A 6,405-nucleotide genomic window follows, 5' to 3' on the forward strand; every position below is an offset into this window, starting at 1 on the left:
GAGCTACGTTGATCTCAAGTGAATCAGGTTTGCTGATGTAGAAAATACATCGTTAGATGAGAAGACATAATTTTTTTTTTTCAGGATAACGGTGTCCCAGACAGGGATATATAACTGGGTGGCCTGTGCTTTATCTGCTATGCTTCTGGGGACAGTGCTGAAAATGATAATGAGCTGGGCACTGGGGAAAGGATGACCTTAGGTCGCACGCACCTTTGACGTCACCCATCTGGAATGACACAAATGGCAGGTTACATTATGCCTAGAGGCTCAGGAAGTGCATCAATTAGGCTCTTGTCCTAAGGACATGTCCACTTTTCTTATGTTCTTTGCTTCACTTTCCCACAGTCGTAAGAGTCCGGGTTCCCTTCCACTTTACCTGCCCTCAGAGCTCTCTGGACCCTCAATCCCTAAGAAGTTCCTTTACTTAGGTTTCTGAGTTCTGACTGAATGACACTGCATATTTACAAGTAAAACAACAATGAAGGTAACAGTATACTCATCTAATATGTTCTGCCCAAAACTTTATCATTCCAGCACCTAAGTAAAATAAAAATTACTGGAATATTTTTAAAGTCATTGTTCCCACTCCCTCCCACCCCAACTAAATCCTGAGACTCCAATATGTAACGTATGCCACATTTCAATTTGATTCCAGCGCTGCGTGACCTCTTGCAGCTAATGAGTATGCTGCGGGAACTGTACCATTCTTAGGCTTTGGGGAAACTGGGGCTGGTAACTTGAGTGTTACAGGGTATCCCTTTTTGAAGGTCATAATAGTGGCTTAGTGAAAGAAAACTAAGTATGCATCTTTTACATGTCATCTGTTGGACAAGCTATATTTAACAGTGGTTACATTCTAAACTGAAACTAACAGTACAGAAGAAGTGAACCCTGCCAATAGGTTTACACAACACACACAAACATTTCTATGCAACAGAGCTGAGTTTTAAAATAGTTAAAATGGCATCACATTTCTTGCTCTATGCTTTATACTTGCTGTTTACTCCTATATGTGTATTTCAAAGGGGGTTTTGTCTGCACCAAAATGAGCGTGTTTCCTAATTCCCTTTCCCAAAAACTTTCTGAAGTCCCCTCAACTTCCTGCTTCCTGAGAAATGGATGCTATGTGTGCAGAAATGCCCTAGTCTTTTGTAACAGTCCTTCTCTGAAACTTGGCAAAAAGGGATGCACAGCTTTTTTAAGACAAACATGCTTTTGCATCATAAAGTATCTTAGTATTTCAAAGTAAGGGAAATGCATGGGTGAGAATACTGAGGCAGGACTGAACCTGTGTTCACACCATTGCAGAGTAAGCCCCCGATTGACCGATTGACCCACTGACCGCTGGAGTGGTGATAAAGTGGCCATTTGTTTGCGAGCTGGGAACAAGGAGCCTGGGCAGCTGTCTCTCACCTCCTGGAGCCCCCAGGCATTAAGGTTAAGGAACCTAACATACTGAAGTTGGGGTTGGGAGATCCATGTTGTGTGTAGGTCTCCAGCTGGCCTGCAGTTCTTGTGTCACCTGTTTTGATTGGTCAGCAGTAGCTTGCCACTGGTGCTCTCCCAGGAACAAGGGCAAGGTGGGCTTTAGTCTGCTCTGGGATCTTTATTGAGGTACTTGCTACTTAGATCGGGGCTTGCAGTTACTGGAAAACATTTGAAGACAGGGCCTAGTGGCAAGTTTCTCTCTCTTTCTCTCTCTATCTCTCAGATACATGAACTCTGATTCTTGGAGCTGTTTTGGCCCATGCACCACCCCCTTAATTTGGTGGGTTAATCATTAGGAAGAGGGTGACTTGCAGTTGTCAAAGCATACCAAGCTAGGTTAAAAATTACAGAAATATTAATTGGGCATCAGAAGACACTCCTGGCAGGGTTTGGGAACAATTTAGTGAACCACCACAGATGCTGTGGGTGCTAATAAGGAAACAAACCATCTTTTCTAGACAGTGTGTCCACAGGCATCACACAAAGGGCAGTGCCTCCAGGCCTGGCTGGACCACGTGGCCATCTGAGTGTTGAATTGCATCTTTGAAAAGAAAGAGAGAACTTGCAAAATTGACTCAGTCACCCGGGACCTTTTATACCTCGAGATCCAGAAGAAGAGTGTTCCTATTTTATGTAAAAGAGGAACCAAAACTGATCCATGCGGCAGAGAGAAAATTCAGGGTTAGAGCTCTATGCTAAGAGACTCCAGAGTGGTACTTAATGCTTCCTGCCAGGTTCTTATGCCCTTATTCAGGTCCTGTCACTTACCAAAAAAAAAAAAAAAAAATCTTTATTGGCTTGAAAGTCAGAATTATAGAGAGGGAAAGATAAAATGAGAGATCTCCCATTCACTAGATCACTCCCCAGATGGCTGCAATAGTCAGGGCTGAACCAGGCTGAAGCTAGGAGCCAGGTGTTTGGGTCTGCAAGATGGGTGGTAGGCAACCAAGCATCTGAGCCATTGTTTGAGGCCTCCCAAATGTATTAGCAAGACGGGAAGTGTGTGTTGGTATAGACTTGAACCAGGTACTATGATACAGGATGTGGGTGTCCCATTGGTGGCTTAACCTGATGTACCACAACACCAGCTCTGTTTGTTGGTTTAAGCTGCTAAATGCAACACTAACAGATTCTTTTAAATTGAATGCTATATTGTACTCAAATTCAGAAAAATAAGCATCCAAAGCTCCTTGATATTGTCTCCTTTATATTCCACAGAATGGAATTGTTTTTAAAGTTATTTCAGAGGCAGAGAGACACAGAGAGGGATTCCTATCGTATGTTTTAGTCCCTAAATGCCCACACTCAGGGCTGGGCCAGGGCCAAATCCAGGAATTGAGAACTCAATCTAGGTCTGCTACACAGCTGGCAGGGTCCCAATTGCTTGAGCCATTACCTGTTCACTGCCAGGATGCACATTAGCGGGAAGACTGAGGCAGGACTGCCACCCAATCCAAAATGAGATAAGGCCATTTTATGTGCGAGGCCAACAGCTTATCCTAGCCACATGTGTTAAGAGCTAGTGCGTTCAACTGATGACGATGTGGCCATGGAACAGAACAGAAAGATCAGCATTCAGTCACTTTCTCCCTCCAATTTTTGTTCAGGTTTTTCTCTGCCTCCTTTTCCTGAAGTGGTAGCCCTTAGCTCAGATGCCTGGCACAAACCAAATGCAAAAGTGCATGTTATCTGTAATCATTATTTTTATCTTGATTATCGACCCTAAACAAGCATCATACATGCCCTCCATAGCCTCAGGTCTGGCCAGGGGTTGTCTGGGCTGAAAGCTGCTGGCTAGCAAGTGCTTGCGGAGGAAAGGACATCTCAGAAGAAATAACTCTGTCTCGGGGAAAGGAGCAGAGGGCACAGGCCTCGCTGGCTGTTTTCGTGCGAGCACCAAGGGGAGGACGATTTGGGGGCTGCCCAGCCAGTTGTGGGTCCAGACTGTTGGCCTTGGCCTCAGAGGATCACACTGTGCCCCAGTGGTGGTGCAACAGCCGTGTGCACACCTCACCAGACACTTGGCATGTCATCAGCCCAGGGTGCGTGGGCCTTTGGGCAGAGGAGAACAGCTGCAGCCCCATGGAACTTGGCACAACTGGACCTGAGCCGGAGGTGGATGTGCGCAGTAAACGTGTCTTAGATGAACAAGCAAAAAAGGATAGAGAGGTCTGTATACTGAGCCCAATTATTGCTGGAAATTAGATTTTGCAGAGGATTGAACTACAAGAACTGGAGAAGTCATATTTCCACTCTTACATGAGCCTACATTTAAAAAAAAATTATTTGAAAGAGAGAAAGAATATTCCATCTTCTGGCTCACTTTTCCAGTGGCCACAAAAGAGAAAGGCTGGGGCTTGTAGACTGAAGTCAGCAACTTGGAAATCAATCCGAGTGTCCCAATTGGCATAGGCTCAAGCAGTTGGGCCATCTTCTGCTGCTTTCCTAAGCATATCATCAGGGAGCAGGACTGGAAGTGGAGCCTTTGGAACCTGAATCAGTGATCATATGGGATGCTGGTATCACAGGTGGTGACTTAACCCACTGCACTACAGCAGCCCACCTGTGAACCTATCTTTTCACTTCAGTCTGTTTTGGTCTAAAGGTAACTAACCAGGAAGAGAAGGGGCTTTAAACCACTGTGGAGAACAGAAAGATTATATAATCAAATACTCCGAATAATCATTTAAGGACTTGATGTCCAAACTTTGTTTTTGGATGAGTATAATTTCAAATGTAAAAATTAATCTGGCTTCAAAAGATACAAGGCATTTTAATATTTATAGAAATAATTCTGAATGATCATGAACTTGACCATCCTATTAAGTAGTACTAAAAACATAAGCTCATTCCCTCAAGGTATATCTGCATAAAATGAGATGTGACATATGTTACCTGCATTTTAAAACCGGTTATCATATTCTAGATTACATAAAAAAGACATTAGTAAAAGCTAATGTTAGACATCTAAAGACATGCACTCACACATATGACATAGCAGGAATACTGGGTGGCTGATGTTAGCTAAGTCTGCATTTGTTCGGCAAACGTGCACAGGCTGTTACATGCCAATCACTCTGGGTTCTGGGATCTGAGTAAAAAAGCGTGCTCTCTGTCTTCACAGGGTTCTTATTCTAGGTGAGGATAGGGACACTGACAATGAAACTAGTACAACTAAATACAGATTTCAAATGGTGATCAATGGCAAGAAGAAATGAGAGGGCAACATCAGGGCGACAGGAGCGGCCTGCGTTAGACTGACTGAACGGTGAGCGAGTGTGTATCCGAGCTCTGAGGTGAGGGATGAGCCAGAACCCACCACGTGAGGGTGGGTACCAAACAGAAGCGCTGTGGGTACAGAAATAGCAGGGGAAGACAGGGGAGCGCCTGCAGGCTAGTGCGCACCTGGAGCAGCCACCGGACGCAAGGCAGAGGTGCAGCAGAGGGCCAGTCCATCCAGGGCTTTGCAGACTGCAGGAAGTGGTTTGCATTTTGTTCCACGTAGGAAAGTTCTGGAATATTTACAGGAGAGAACATTGGGAGAGTGTGACTTATAACATGAGTATTCTAGCGGCCTTGTGGGCAATTGACTGCAGGATAAAAGTGACAAGGATGAAAACAAGCCAACCTACGAGGAAGCTAATACAGTGTCACAGGGAAACACCTATGCTGGCTGGCCAGGGTGGCACCTGGTGGCATAAGTGAGTGGATGGACCCAGAACATGTTCTAAAGCCAAAGGTGACAGGATGTACTGTAGGATATAGGCAAATGGGAAGGAAGCTAAAGAGGTCTCTTGAATTTTTAGCCCAAGGAACATGGTGGCTTTTGGGCTAACTTTTTTAAAAATTAATTTTTAAATTAATTTTTAAGGGTAAAAGTGAGAGAGGAAGAGGGAGAAGGAGAGAGGGAGGGAAAGAAAAAAAGAGGGAGACAGAGAGAGAGAAATAAAACCTATCTACTTGTTCATTTCCTGAATGGCTAGGCTAGGCTAGGCTGGCTGAAACCAGGAGCCTGGAATTCCATCTGGGTCTCCCATGTAGAGACCACAGAAGGTATGTGGGCTACCATTCACTGTCTTCCTGTGTACCTAGCAGGGAGTTGGACTGGACATGGAGTAACTGAGACTTGAACTATCATTATGGGATACTAACATTTCAAGTGGCAGCTTAACTTGCTAAGCTATGGAGCCACAGTGATTTAACACACTAACCCCACCTGCAGTGCCAATAGCCCATATGGGCACTGGTTCAAGTCCTGGCTGGTTCAATTCCCTCTCCAGCCCCTCATAAACATGCCTTGGGAGGCAGCAGGAGAAGGCTCAGGCTCTTGGGCGTCCGCACCCACGTGGGAGATCCAGAGCTCTTGGTTCCCAGCTTCATACCTACCCAGCTCTGGCTGTTCCAGCTATCTGGGGAATGAACTAGCACATGGAAGATTTCTGTCTCTCCCTCTCTCTGTCTCTCTTTCAAATTAAATAAAAAAGAGAAAGAGAGAAAGAAAGAAACACCCTTTAAGTCAGTTTTTGAAAGGGACAAATTTGGTGGTTGATGGGTTGTTAATTAAGAGCATTACTGAAATTTTTAAATTATTTTGCTATTAAACAAAACTGCAGCACAATATCCATATTTGCCATTTTAACAATTTTAGGTCACAGTTCAGTGGCATTAAGTACATGCACGCTGCCACCACCACCCAGCTCCAGAACTCCTTCCCTGCAAAGCCTGCAAAGCCACGCTGCTTAACAACTATTGCTCTTGCTAATTCCCCCTCCCCCCCACCGGTCTCTGAATCTGACAAGGTACTTCCCTTCTATAATGGAAATGACACAGTGTTTGTAACTGGCTTGTGTCCACATACAGTAACATCCTCAAGGTTTGTCCCATAATAGCCTGTGTCAGAATTTCTTTCCTTTT

This window comes from Ochotona curzoniae, unplaced genomic scaffold, assembly GCF_017591425.1.
Source record: "Ochotona curzoniae isolate NIBS_2020 unplaced genomic scaffold, NIBS_Ocur_1.0 patch380, whole genome shotgun sequence".
In the NCBI taxonomy this organism is placed as follows: domain Eukaryota; kingdom Metazoa; phylum Chordata; class Mammalia; order Lagomorpha; family Ochotonidae; genus Ochotona; species Ochotona curzoniae.